The following is a 16,095-nucleotide window of genomic DNA, read 5'->3' on the forward strand; positions in this document are numbered from 1 at the left end:
AGTGCAAGAAGGGTCAATGCAGATAGTTAAATAGTCTGAGTAGCTATTTGGTTAACTAACTATTTGGGGGTAGAAGCTGTTCAGGGTCCTGTTGGTTCCTTACTTGGTGCATCAGTACTGCTTGCTGTGCAGTAGCAGAGAAAACTGTCTATGTGTCACGACTCCGACCGAGGCAGGCTCCCCTTCCCGTTCGGGTGGCGCTTGGCGGTCGTCGTCACCGGCCTATTAGCTGCCACTGATCCTATTCTCCCCGTCCTTATGTGTTTATTGGTTACACGTGTTTTGTGTTTATTCTAATTAGTTGGGCTTTATTAGTCAGCTGGCCCGCCCGTTTCTTTGTGCGGGATTGTTATTTGTAAGCTTGGTGTTTGTTCGGACGTTACGTGTTTGTGTATGTTCGAGTTTGTTACTGGACTGTTTTCGTTCCCCGTGTCTGGGGCAGTTTATGTTGAGCACCCAGTGTCGAGTGGGGTGGCCGAGGTTCTCCGTGTTTCATTAAATGAACATTATTATTGAATCCTCTGTTTGCCTGCGCCTGACTTCGCACTCCGACACCCAGCCGTTACACTATGACTTCAGTGGCTGGACAATTTTTAGGGCATTCCTCTGACACCTGGTATAGAGGTCCTGGATGGCAGGGAGCTTGGCCCCAGTGATGTGCTGGGCCATATGAATTATCCTCTGTAGCGCCTTGCAGTCGGATGCCAAGATAGTTGCCTTACCAAGCGGTGATGCAGCCAGTCAAGATGCTCTCAATGGTGCAGATGTAGAACTTTTTCAGGATCTGAGACCCCATGCCAGATCTTCTCAGCCTCTTGAAGTTCTTGACCCGCTCAACTACGGCCCCAATGATGTGAATGGGAGCGTGCTTCCTGTAGTCCACGATCAGCTCCTTTGTCTTGCTGATGTTGAGGGTCTCTGACCTCATCCCTATAGGCTGTCTCATCGTCATCGGTGATCCGGCCTACCATCATCATGTCTTCAGCAAACTTAATGATGGTGTTGGAGTTGTGCATCGCCACTCAGTTGTGGGGGAACAGGGAGCACAGGAGGGGACAAAGTACGCACCCCTGAGGGGCCCCAATGTTGAGGGTCGCCTACCCTCACCACCTGGGGGGCAGCCCGTCAGGAAGTCCAGGATCCAGTTGCAGAGAGAGGTGTTCAGTCCCAGGGTCCTTCGCTTAGTGATGAGCTTGGAGGGCACTAGTCAATGAACAGCATTCTTTGTCCAGGTGGGAAATTATAGTGTGGAGTGCAATAAAGATTGCATCATCTGTGGATCTGTTGGAGCGGTATGCAAATTGGAGTGGGTCCAGGGTGTCTGGGATGATGATGTTGATGTGAGCCATGACCAACCTTTCAAAGCATTTCATGGCTGCAGATGTGAGTGCTACAGGGCGATAGTAATTTAGACAGGTTACCTTGGCGTTCTTGGGCACATGGACTATGGTGGTCTGCTTGAAAGATTTAGGTATTACATACTTCTTAATGACATCAGATGAATCTTGGAACATATTCCAGTCTGTGCTAGCAAAACAGTCCTGTGGCTATATCTGCTGTAGCTTTATCAGACCACTTCCGTATTGAGCGAGTCCCTGGTACTTCCTGTTTGAGTTTTTGCTTGAAAGCAGGAATCAGGAGGACAGAGTTATGGTCAGATTTGCCAAATGCAGGGTGAGGTAGAGTTTTGTATTAGTTTCTATGCGTGGAGTAAAGCTCAGCTTTTTCACCTCTAGTTGTACAGGTGACATGCCGGTAGAAATGAGGTCAAACGGATTACAGTTTTCCTGCATTAAAATCACAGGCCACTTGGAGCGCCGCCTCTGGGTGAGCATTTTCTTGTTTGCTTATGGCCCTGTACAGCTCGTCGAGTGCGGTCTTTGTGCCAGCATCGGTTTGTGGTTGTAAATAGACAGCTCCGAAAAAATTGGTAAATAGTATGGTCTACTGCTTATCATGAGGTATTCTAACTCAGGCGAGCAGAACCTTGAGACTTCCTTAATATTAGAGATCACGGACCAGCTGTTGTTAACAAAGAGACACACACCTCCCCCATTGAGCTTACCCAATGCTGACGTTCTGTCCTGCCGATACATAGAAAACATGTTTCCTCTTTCTAAAATGTGATCCTGATTAAATGGATTGTTTTTACTAGATTGTTTTTACAAAGCCATTGAACTTTTCTCAGGGCTCTAGAGGTCACGTGGCTACAAACTGGTTTATTCAATGTAAACAATGGCCCAGCTTAGCTAGTGTTTACCACACTGCAATGTGGAGGCCTCAGCTTCAGCCTGGTGGCCAATGCAAAACAGAGCTAGACAATGATATCTTGTTGATGGCTATACCTGACAATGGATCCAAGGCTTTGAAGGACTTGTTGATATGCACTGTAGGTGGTTGATTTGTTGTACTATGTTGATCCACACATACACACATTAGCATGAGGAATATACAATCATCCAAGTTTTGAATGTAGGCTTTCAGGCTAGTTTCATCACATTTAGAAATGTGTTTTTCTCATATCGCTACATTGCTCCATAGCTGACTAACAACCTAAAGAGGTTCACTCGCATGGCCTTCTGACGCCGTTCCCCTCACATTGATAAAAAATATATATGTTTTTCTATATCTTGTTAATTAAGAAAGAGAACATTTTGTGCAGTTTGTGAAAGTTGAAAACGAACACACAGTTCCTCCATTTGTGTAATGGAAGGGAAATGGAGTGAACAAATCTTGTGATAAATCTAATAGTGCATTTCCTTTGTGGTGGTTCTGAAAACCCTTTTAGGAACTGACACCACCCACAGAAAGGGCAGCATGCAATACTGTAGGCTATATGCCAGGCAAGCTCAGAATAGTTCTGTCTACACACACACACACACACACACACACACACACACACACACACACACACACACACACACACACACACACACACACACACACACACACACACACACACACACACACACACAATATTGTTTAGTTTCTTTATTCAATGAGTCAATGTGTTTGTAAATGTTTAAACAACCCATACATCAATGTTTTATTCTTTCATTTAATTTCAATAGGTGACTTCTGTAGCATACTGAGCATTAATAGATTCCAATGACCTCTATAAACACCTTAATTTCCTATTGGAACATTGCACTGCATTGGGTTTGTAGTTTATAAGTGGCCTGGCCATATTTCACCATTTCTTGCTCCTCTTCTTCATTAGCGTAACCCCTTCCTGTTATAATGTTTTATTTGTAGCACTACGACATGATTGTTTTCCCTGTCCTCAGAGCAGTGGGCAGCTGGGAGGAGGTGCTCTTATTCTCCATGGACTTTACAGTGTCCCAAAACTTTTTGGAATTAGTGCTACAGGTAGCAAATTCCTTTGTGAAAAGCTAGCCTTTGCTTTCCTAACTGACTGGGTATATTGGTTCCTGACTTCCCTGAAAAGTTACATATCGCCTACATTCAAAACTTGGATGATTGTATAATCCTCATGCTAATGTGTGTATGTGTGGATCAATCTAGTTCAACAAATCAACCAACTGCAGTTCATTTAGCCTTTACCTGTACTCTTGTCCTACTCCTCCTCTGTTCCTCTGGTGATGTAGAGGTTAGCCCAGGCCCTGCAGCCACCAGCATCACTCCCATTACACAGGCGCTCTCATTTGTTGACTTCTGTAAACGCGCCAACCCGGATGCCCTAGTCGTGTCTGAATCCTGGCTTAGGAAGGCCACCAAAAATCCAGAAATTTACATCCCTAACTATAACATTTTCCGACAAGATAGAACTGCCAAAGGAGATGGAGTTGCAATCTACTGCAGAGATAGCCTGCAGAGTTTTGTCATACTATCCAGGTCTGTGCCCAAACAATTCGAGCTTCTACTTTTAAAAATCCCCCTTTCCAGAAACAAGTTGCTCACCATTGCCACTTGTTATAGACCCCCCTCGGCCCCCAGTTGTGCCTTGGACACCATATGTGAACTGATTGCCCCCCATCTATCTTTAGAGTTCGTACTGTTAGGTGACCTAAACTGGGACATGCTTAACACCCCGGCCGTCCTACAATCTAAGCTAGATGCCCTCAATCTCCACAAATTATTAAGGAACCTACCAGGTACAACCCTAAATCCGTAACCATGGGCACCCTCTTAGATATCATCCTGCCCATCCTGCCCTCTAAATACACCTCTGCTGTCTTCAACCAGTATCTCAGAGATCACTTCCATCATTGCCTGCATGCGTACTGGGTCCGCGGTCAAACGACCACCCCTCATCACTTTCAAATGCTCCCTAAAACACTTCAGTGAGCAGGCCTTTCTAATCGACCTGGCCCGGGTATCCTGGAAGGATATTGACCTCATTCCATCAATAGAGGATGCCTGATTGCTCTTCTTTCCTCTCCATCTTAAATAAGCATGCCCCATTCAAAAAATGTAGAACTAAGAACAGATATAGCCCTTGGTTCACCCCAGACTTGACTGCCCTTGACCAGCACAAAAACATCCTGTGGCGTTCTGCATTAGCATCGATAGCCCCCGTGATATGCAACTTTTCAAGGAAGTCAGGAACCAATATACTCAGTCAGTTAGGAAAGTTAAGACTAGCTTTTTCAAACAGAAATTTGCTTCCTGTAGCACTAATTCCAAAAAGTTTTGGGACACAGTAAAGTCCATGGAGAATAAGAGCACCTCCTCCCAACTGCCCACTGCACTGAGGATAGGAAACACTGTCACCACCAATAAATCTACGATAATTGATCATTTCAATAAGCATTTTGCTTTCCACCTGGCTACCCCTACCCTGGCCAACATCTCAGCACCCCCTGCAGCAACTTGACCCCCCCCCCCCCCCCCCCCCCCCCCGCTTCTCCTTCACCCAAATACAGACAGCTGATGTTCTGAAAAAACTGTAAAATATGGATCCCTACAATTCAGCTGGGCTAGACAATCTGGACCCTCTCTTTCTAAAATTATCTGCCGAAATTGTTGTAACCCCTATTACTAGCCTATTCAAACTCTCTTATGTATCGTCTGAGATCCCCAAAGATTGGAAAGCTGCAGCGGTCATTCCCCTCTTCAAAGGGGGAGTCACTCTAGACCCAAACTGTTATAGACCTATATCCCTCCTGCCCTGCCTTTCTAAAATCTTTGAAAGCCAAGTTAATAAACAGATCACCGTCCATTTCGAATTCCACCATACCTTCTCCACTACGCAATCTGGTTTCCGAGCTGGTCATGGGTGCACCTCAGCCACGCTCAAGTTCCTAAACGATATCATAACCGCCATCGATAAAAGACAGTACTGTGCAGCCGTCTTCATCGACCTGGCCAAGGCTTTCGACTCTGTCAATCATCGCATTCTTATCGGCAGACTCAATAACCTTGGCTTCTCAAATGACTGCCTCGCCTGGTTCACCAACTACTTCTCAGATAGAGTTCAGTGTGTCAAATCGGAGGGCCTGTTGACCAGACCTCTGGCAGTCTCTATGGGAGTGCCACAGGGTTCAATTCTCGGGCCGACTCTTTTCTCTGTATATATCAATGATGTCGCTCTTGCTGTTGGTGATTCTCTGATCCACCTCTAAGCAGACGACACCATTCTGTATACATCTGGCCCTTCTTTGCACACTGTGCTAACAAACCTCCAAATGAGTTTCAACGCCATACAACACTCCTTCCGTGGCCTCCAATTGCTTTTAAATGTTAGTAAAACTAAGTGCATGCTCTTCAACCGATTGCTTCCCGCACCCTCCCGCCCGACTAGCATCACTACTATGGACGGTTCTGACCTAGAATATGTGGACAACTACAAATACCTAGGTGTCTGGTTAGACTGTAAACTCTCCTTCCAGACTCACATTAAGCATCTCCAATCCAAAATTAATTCTAGAAACGGCTTCCTATTTCGCAAACAAAGCCTCCTTCGCTCATGCCGCAAAACATACCTTCGTAAAACTGACTATCCTACTGAACCTTGACTTCGGCGATGTCATTTACAAAATAGCCCCCAACACTCTACTCAGCAAACTGGATGCAGTCTATCACAGTGCCATCCGTTTTATCACCAAAGCCCCATATACTACCCACCACTGCGACCTGTATGTTCTCGTTGGCTGGCCCTCACGACATATCCGTCGCCAAAACCACTGGCTCCAGGTCATCTATAAGACTTTTCTAGGTAAAGGTAAAGCCCCACCTTATCTCAGCTCACTGGTCACCATAGCAACACCCACCCGTAGCACGCGCTCCAGCAGGTATGTTGCACTGGTCATCCCCAAAGCCAACACTTCCTTTGGCCGCCTTTTCTTCCAGTTCTCTGCTGCCAATGACTGGAACGAATTGCAAAAATCTCTGAATCTGGAGTCTTATATCTCCCTCACTAACTTTAAGCATCAGCTGTCTTAGCAGCTAACCGATCACTGTACCTGTACACAGCCAATCTGTAAATAGCACACCCGACTACCTCATCCCCATATTATTACTTACCCTCTTGCTCTTTTGCACCCCAGTATCTCTACTTGCACATCATCATCTGCACATCTATCACTCCAGTATTAATGCTAAATTATAATTATTTTCGCCTCTATGGCCTATTTATTTAGATTTTTCTATTTTTATTTTATTTTGTGTTATTGACTGTACATTTGTTTATGTGTAACTCTGTGTTTTTGTCGCACTGCTTTGCTTTATCTTGGCCAGGTTGCTCTCAACTGGCCTACCTGGTTAAATAAAGGTGAAATAAAATGTAAAAAATAAGAAACCCTTGCTGGGGATATAGCATGTATGCTGATTGAAAAACATGGCAAAAATGTGTTGATCATGAATTATGCTTAAATCTGACATATTCCCATCCCCATAATCCAAATACTTGGCCACCCAAACATTGCAAATCAAAGCTACATGTAAACAATGTTTCATTGGAAAGTGTTTGATCTCAGCCTATTCTCATGGAACTCCCGAGGTTTGTGACTGGGGTGATGCACTCCAGGCTGATAAGCATAGCTTTTTGACTTGGGTTTCGGAGGATCATTTTTTGAAAAAGAAAAAGAAAGAACTGTCAACTAATTGGCAAAAGTAGCAAGCACTGGAAAAACTACAAAGTGATTCCACATGGGAGATGTAGAAAGCAGCATTGTTAGCAGTAGCACTGTAGAGAGCAGACAGAGAGAGGGGAGAGGAGAGGGAGGAGGTTTCAAGGCATCTCATGCAACAGTATACTCCCAGGACTAGCTAGTACTTTTAGGCTTTTGTTGTAAAAAAAAACAATAAAACATTACAAAATAGAAAGTCGGGATGTATGTATGCCAGAGAAGCGAGTGTTCTTTGCCAATTAACACAGAATGATGGCGGTCTAGGATTGACGGATGACTACATTTGAGATTACCCTGGCTCATGACCATAATCTAGTTGTCTGCTGTCTTCCGTTGCAGATGTCCGAGAGCCATGCAAAGCTATTTGGCATGCTGTGCTGAAATCCACAGCTCCGGCCTAATGAAAGCTATGAGATATGTGGGTGCATGCCATGCTCCAGTGATCTTGTGAATGACGGAAAGAGAGGCTTCTTCTCCTCTTTGAACCACAGTGCACTGCACTCCTCTGAATTTCCCATCACTATTGACTCTAAACAAAGTCTGTGTGCACTGTGGGCTCTAGCTGACGACAGACGCACGCACGCACGCACGCACGCACGCACGCACGCACGCACGCACGCACGCACGCACGCACGCACGCACGCACGCACGCACGCACGCACGCACGCACGCACGCACGCACGCACGCACGCACGCACGCACGCACGCACGCACGCACACACACACACACACACACACACACACACACACACATCTGCATCTATAATTGACTGCTGAAAGTAATGGCATGTTTCTCAATTGGATGAGTCTCAGTGTGTTGGGTCTTGATAGGACGGTATCAACTAGCCTACAATTACCAAACAAAAATTATTAGGGTCACAAACCATAATAACACATTAGGTTAAACTGTAACTAGGTTGCATAATGCTTTTCATTTAGCATATTTGGACTAAATATTTGATAGGAACATCTGTCTTTGTTATGACAAGTAGGATTCATGTAAGATTGCTGTCAACCTGAAGTAAACAAACAAGCAAACCGTGGAGGAGGAAGACCCCAGTGGAGAATACCTTCTCATTTCTCCAGTGGTAAGACAAATAAGCAAATCAGGTCACCATGACAGTATGAGAGTGCTGAGTATTGAATTATGATTACTAGAATGGGAAGTCCGTGATTCTAATTATATGGTGCTGAGCACTCAGTGTGTGCAGCTTGTCCATAGGAAGTTGGACAATCTTTCTGCTCTGATGTGGATTGTTGTTCCCTAGTTGAAAGTCATATCATATTAAACCTGATTTATAGTACCAGCTCTTGCTCTTTCTTGAAGACCTGAGTTTTACCTACTAAATCCCTATATAAGGCAGTCCTTGCATTGACACCCAGTGGAGGACCCAGCCATCACTACCAGCCAGGCAGACACTGTAAATATCACCAGCGGGTGAAGTCAGAGGAGTAATGAGATCTGATTGAGCCTGATGTCTGCAGGCAGGCATCTCGTTCTCATTGCGAAGGAGCGGAGCGGAGCGGAGCAGCGAGGGATGTCCTCAAAACTTGTGCCTGATCTGCAATTCCAATGAGCACTTTGCTGACTAATGAGAGGGCCAAAAGTCTTAATGCTGTTGTTAAATGATGGCGTTCTAAATTAGACACGTCTCTGTTTAATGCATGTTTTATTTATAATGAGCTTGTCTGCAGGACCACTGTGGTTTCCTTCCCCCAGCAGAGTGGAGGACAACTGTGGTTAAGTCCCAAATGGCAGCCTCTTCGGTTTATAGTGCACTACTTTTGACCAAAGCCCATAGGGTGCCATTTGGGACGCATCCTGTAAGTACATGCATAGAATCAGGGACAATTAGAGAGATAAGGGAAAAAGGGTTTTAGCCTCAGCAAATTATTTATGTGACAATATTTTCATAACGAGAGGGCAAATGCATAACAAAATGGGCAAACTTGTTTGTCAGCTGAAGAAAGTAGCTGGTGGGAGAAGTTGAGACATTATGTATCTAGAGACTATGTAATTATTTTGTACCGAGCTACATGAAACTGCAAGGGAAACATAGAAACATCGTAATCAAAAATGTTCGAAACGGTCCACAAGGAGGCCACCTGTTCCTGCATGGTCTGTCTCAGACAGCACAACACTTACAGTATCTTGAAGGACCAGAGGTTGCACCAACTGGGTGTAAAGAAGTTAGTCTTAAATGCTAAATTAGACATAGAGTTATGACTAGGCGTACGTCCAACTGGTGCAAGCAGCCCCTGGTGCAGTGCATCTCTCTCTCTCTGATCTTAGAACAGGAGTTACAATATTTAGCTAGTTGGTGTAAGAGCTCTGGAGAGAGATATAGAGAGAGTCATTAGAGAAAGACGGAAACAGCAATTACGCCTTGACCACAATAATTAGCTCCAAAAACAAGAAAACCATCCAAGTGATTTTTAGCACTCTATTTTGCTTTCCCCAGTTTTTCTTGGCTACTGACATGCACAAAATTGCTTGTAAATATTGTATGTTTTTATTGTGTTGTATTTCTACATTTTGTTCATTTCTATAATTTGTGTATATGCAGGGCTCACAAGAAGAAGAGGCCTTGGTCTCAATGGGATTTCCCTGCTAATATAAAGGTTACATACATTTTTGAAAGCGTTGGTGCCATCCCCCGTTCCTAAATTCCTTGGTTAGGTGTGGTGGGAACCATGCAGCAGGAAGGAAAAGAGATTGCAGGTGTATTGAAAAGAGGTCCAGCAGAACAACAGCCCTAACTAATCACAGGCTGAATGAATTGATTTACTCTGTCTGATGTGTGGGCGTGGAAGAGAACCGAAGAGTCAATTATCATATCTTCAGGTTTGTACACCACAATTGAAAGTTAGATATTAAAATATATACCTATGTTTTTGAATATGCCAGGAAATGTAGTGTACTAATATCTCAATAACACATTTCTATATGAATTACTGTTCAATGAAATGATAACAGTTCATGCAAACATGTTGATCAAGTATCTGTGCTATAATAAGCTTGGTCATATTCTTATAACGGGCTAGACACAATATTTCAATGTCTTATTGTCCTTGTTGTGTACAGTACAGCTATACAAAACACGTAGAGAAAAGCTAAAGGCACATTTTGTGATAAGGCCAGAAAAGGAGTATTCCTTGGAACGAAGATGAATGACGCAATAGAGAGATCTTTCCATGCGCATGTAGTTGATTGAGAGGCTCTCTGCATTATTTGTGGAGGGCTCCCAGGGTACTTAACATTCAATGACTGTGTCACAAATGGCACCCTTCTCCCTACAGAGTGCACCACTTTTGAGCAGGGCCCATAGGGCTCTGGTCAAAGTAGTTCACTACATAGGGAACAGGGTGCCATCTCGGATGCAGCCAATGTCATCCAGAACTAGTATTAGCCCACAATAACAACATCAGTCATTATTGATCATTGTCACTTAATAAACAGTTTAACATTTTGAAGAATTCCAAGATGAAATGCTCCCACAACAAAACAGGTTGTCCAAATGTATCTTGAGGACAAGAGATAAACAAAGACAAAATACAGTCAGTGTTCCAAATGGCATCCTATTCCCTACATACAGTAGCGCACTACCTTTGGCCAAAGCCCTGTGGGTAACAGTGCACTATATAGGGAATAGGGTGCCAAAAAATGAAGTCAGCTTGTCCTTAAGCCTCCATTTCAAGAACAGGCTGTTGTTGTTTACATTGTGTCCTTTTCCACTACGTATAGTTGGGCAAATGTCAATGTCAGTCCATTAACTTTCAAGGTGGATGGAATGTTGGCAAAAATATAGATGGAAGGTGAGTTACTCTTTATACAGTGTGAGAGTGTAAGTGACTTCTGAGCAGTACACAAACTAAACAATGCACTAGTCCTACACACAAGACTTCTGATTCAGTCTGATTTTCTTGACATTTGTTTGGATTTTTGAATTTGAAGAATAATGCCATGGGAAACCTGAATAGAGATTATAGATACAGGGGGCGGATTTAGTGATTTGGAGGCCCCAGGCAAAGGCCAGTCTGAGCTCGTTGAGAACCAGGCTTCCCTAATACGGGTAAGCCTGGGTAGTTAGAGTCTTTATCAGAATGGGCGATTAAAAATAAACTGTTCTTAAATACATCTAAAACTAAAAGCTTTGTATTTTGTTCAAAACATTCTCTAAGACCTAAACCTCAACTGGAGTTGTGCATAAAGGGTATGACCATTGAGAAAGTTGAGGAAGTTAAACTCCTAGGTATAACATTGGATGGTCAATTATCATGGTCAAGTCATACTCACAAAGTTATGACGATGGAGAGGGGTACAAGTATATCTGTTATAAAAAGATGTTTGGTGTTTTTTACACATAAAACAACTGTACTAGTTGTTCAGGCTCTGGTCTTGTCCCATCTTGATTACTGTCTGGTAACATGGTCAGGTGCAGGCATAAGAAAAACCAAGCAAAGCTGCAGTTGGCTCAAACAGAGCAGCACGTCTTGCCCTGAACTGCACATACAGAACCAACATAAACAACATGCATGCCAGTCTTTCCTGGATGAGGGTTGACGAGAGATTAAATGCTTCTGTAGAAATGTTTATGAGAAATATTACTGTGATGAAAATTCCACATTGTCTCCACAATCAAATAACATACAGCTCAGACACCCATACATACGCCACAAGACATGCCACCAGGGGGTCTCTTCACAACCCCAAGTCCAAAATGAATTCACAGCAACACAGAGTATTATACTGAGCCATGATCGCATGGATCTCCCTTTCTTTGCCAATAACTCAAGCAAACAGCTAAATGACCTTCAAAAAATGTATTAAATTAAGCAACGTCTAATGGAACGGCGGGGACTGTGAGGGGACACACACACAAACACACACACACAGACACACTAACACACACATCATTTTTTGTTGTGTTGTTTGTATATCGTTGTATTGCAAATTTGTGTGACTGTCCTTGTCTATCAGTGTATCAGTGTTTTGTTATTTGTCTTGTTTTGTGGGGGTTTGGACCCAAGAAAGAGTAGCTGCTATATCTACTCTATCTAGCTGCTCTATCTAGGATCCAAATAAACAAATAAAAAATACACGTTGAAAGGAGATTTTCTTCTTTTGGGTGAACAAGTTGTGCAAGTTAAAAGAGCTTAAAGGCCTAAAGGGCAATCACAGTGGGTGGTGTGTATGTTATGTCTGTAGCACAGCATTCCTATTATTGAGGCCAATGTAGCTCAGTTTGTAGAGCATGGAGCTTGTAACGCCAGGGTAGTGAGTTTAATTCCCAGGACCACCCATTTGTAAAATGTATGCGCGCATAATTGTAAGTTGCTTAGGATTAAAGCCTCTGCTAAATGGCACATATTATATATTATTGAGAGCAATGTACCCCACCTTTAACTTGTGTCACTGAATATACACCTTCTAGCAAAAAAAGTTATGGTTTCATAGAAAAAATGGTAGAATGGCAGGAAACTAGCTTTGAAACGGCAAAATGTTATTTCCGCCCCATGTCAAAATGTGCAGAATTATAGGAAATTAGCTTTAAAATTGCCAAATATTATTTCCACCTCATGGTAAAAATCTGTAAAGTTGCAGGAAATTAGATTCAAAACTCAATTTGGAACGTAACCTGTGTGTACATGGTGTTTTCAGTGAATGCTAGCCAAGGGTGCTTAAGTGGTTGGTGGAAATGCTACTAACTGCGAACAGCATGGTTTGCCTAAGAACAGGCATGTGAACAAAAGCCTGTTAATTAGAAAAGTTGAAAAGCAAGAGTCAGACAGATAAAAGAAAATACGAAAACAAAGGAAATGCTTGGGTAATTGGATAAGGGACGATCAGATAATGAAAGACTAGTGGAATTACAATATCCACAAGTCTTCTCATGGAACTGTTGTCATTCCAATTAATGTGATTTAACACAACCACCATGTCCATTCTCAGAGTCAAGTGTAGTCCTCACAGAGAGCTGAAATATCCAAGATCAGAGATCAACTAAATTCAGCAGCGGGCCGATTCTTTCTTGAGCGGATGGTCAGTGGGCCAAACTTCTTCGGGATCGGTGTCCCTTCCACGGGAAGGCTGAGCTAACGTAGGCTAATACGATTAGCGTGAGATTGTAGGTAACAAGAAAATTTCCCAGGACATAGACATATCTGATATTGGCAGAAAGCGTAACACTTTTTTGGTTACTACATGATTCCATATGTGTTATTTCATAGTTTTGATGTCTTCACTATTATTTTACAATGTAGAACATAGTCAAAATAAAGAAAAACCCTTGAATGAGTAGGTGTGTCCAAACTTTTGACTGGTACTGTATCTCTCTATTATGTGTAGGAATACTTTGGAACAGATTTCCAAAATTAAAATCACATGGGAGCTGATTTTCTGTTCTTTTATGTCCAACAATAAAAACTATTTAATAAATTGGTAAACTCTGTCCTAGAACATAACTAGCACTAGAAGATTTTCCTGACCTGACCAGGAGAATATCTGAGCCCTAACCATAACATGCACATGTAGTCGCGTCATGGTTTCATAGTGTATATGACATACAGTATTACCACTGGTTAATAAACTTAAAACTACATAAACGTTTGATATTTCTATGAATGCTGATTATGTTTGTCCTTTACTACCTTTAATTCATGGGTACAGGCCTCCTAGACAAACCTTCTTCTCTTTGGTAGAGTTTACCTATCTAGTATTGCATAATACTGAGGGCTGCATTTCTTTTAATCCTAGGCATAACAAAGATTCCTAGTCCTTGCCTTCAGATCGCTATCTCTCTTTCACAGAGGCCTTATCAGCAAACAATCTTCTGTTGAGAAATACATCCCTTTTCATCTAAGGTACTCTCTTGTAAAGGAATTCCAATAAGGCCACATAAATCACGATATATGGCCATTAAAGGATTCATTCAGACAGTATCAACATACTAGGACTCAACTCTCCACTTAACAGTTGAAAGAAAACCATGCTGAGAAGTGAATTTCTCATAAAATAATATATTTGATTTGGCTCGCTAGGCTCAACTGTAGAGTTATTATGGTTGTTTTCAACATTCTTAGGCTAATGACCCGTGTCATATCAGTCTATGCTTGCAAGGAGATCAAGAATGCACCTTTTTTTGTTATATTTCCCAGGTTCCAGGCCAAATGGCACCATATCCCCTTTATAGTCCATAGGGCTCTCGTCAAAAGTTGTGCACTATATTGGGAATAGGGTGTACTTTGGATGTCGATCGAGGCTCCACCCTGAAATAACAACCTACTCTATCACATTGTCTGGATCGCAAGCCATGTTTAGTATGTATATGATGATGGTGTCACTTTTAAGCATCAATAATGTGCAGCTCCTTGGTTCTGTCTAACATTATACCGACTTATCTGTATTTTATGTAACTGGCCAAATGTGCGCTTTGGCTGCCAGCCAACATAAGTCATTGAGATAGAGAGAGTTGTGTTACCCGCCCATGTTATTATTTTATAAATGTGGGTTTTTGCAAACTCATTCGTCATCTGGTGGGGTGATTTGACACTCACAATGGAGGGGGAATAGGAAAGCAGGCAGTGGGTACCAGAACACAAAACATAACATACTATATAAACATACTGTTATTTGAACAGGCTTTTGAAAAGGCTGCCCTGCATGCGGTGTGAGAAGCACCCCCTTTTGCAGTGTGAGTTGCACCCCCTTTTGCCCTCAGAACAGCCTCAATTCATCGGGGCATGGACTCTACAAGGTGTCAAAAGCATTCCATAGGGATGCTGGCCCATGTGAACTCCAATGCTTCCCACAGCTGTGTCAAGTTGGCTGGATGTCCTTTGGGTGGTGGACCATTCTTGATACACACAGGAAACTGTTAAGGGTGAAAAACCCAGCAGCGTTACAGTTCTTGAAACACTCAAACCGGTGCACCTGGAACCTACTACCATACCCCGTTCAAAGGCACTTAAATCTTGTTCCTAATGTTTTGCACACTCAGTGTCTATGGAGTAGTGTTGGAAACTTAATCAAAAGAGCAGCAATGTAACTATCTGACAAGTGCAGTACGATGGAGGTCTCAGTGCTTGGCAGTTTATGAGCTTTACACCTCTGGTTACCATCAAGGTAAAGTATGTACTGTAGGCTGTGTGGCACCCTATTCGAAAATGGCACCCTATTCCCTAGATAGTGTGGGCCTTGGTCAAAAGTAGTGCACTATATAGGGAATAGGGTGCCATTTGGGATGCATATAAAGTCAGCCTTTCTGTGTGTGTGTGTGTCTCATTGAGGTCTGAAAATGGAAACCCCTATTATGTCACAGGGTATGTACAGTGCAACATCCTCATTTTAACCTAAGTGACCATGGCACATGGTACAGTAAAATGCAGATTGTAAGAATGGATACAAGGAGGGGAGTGCACAGTACTAAACGATGACATTTGAATGAACTCTGTTCTTTTAATACCAGAATTATACAAGTATTTTATGAACGCATAAGAGGACACCCTGACTGAATATCAAAAAGATAAAGACGAGACTCAATTTTGGATTTCTTTGAGTGACTACTTGAGAGATATAATTTGTTTTGTGTGATAATTCCATAGTGACAGTGCTTCCCTCTGACGATGCTTTGCTTTGGTTTTTGATTGACAGTGATTTTGAACTGTGTGAGTAGCAGGGAATTGCATCACAAAGGGACGATTAGAAGGCTGTGACGATCCATGTCTTATCTGAGGCCTCAGCTTGACAGATTTCTGTATTGAAAGTGTGTAACACAAAATGGGTCATGCTTAATCAAGAGGAAAGACAACTCTATCAATGTCTGCTCTGTCAGTGGATAAAAGAAGACATGGTTTTCCTGGCCTCGTATCTTCATTCATTGTTGATGCGATTCGTTCGTAAATGATGAAATGCTGAGGAAAATTGCGCGTGAACACAACTCAGATAAAAAGCAGGAAAGACTATTGTTTTTACAATACTATCTCAATAGTTTTTTAAGGTCGC

The sequence above is a fragment of the Salvelinus namaycush genome, chromosome 11 (genome assembly GCF_016432855.1).
Source record: "Salvelinus namaycush isolate Seneca chromosome 11, SaNama_1.0, whole genome shotgun sequence".
In the NCBI taxonomy this organism is placed as follows: Eukaryota; Metazoa; Chordata; class Actinopteri; order Salmoniformes; family Salmonidae; genus Salvelinus; species Salvelinus namaycush.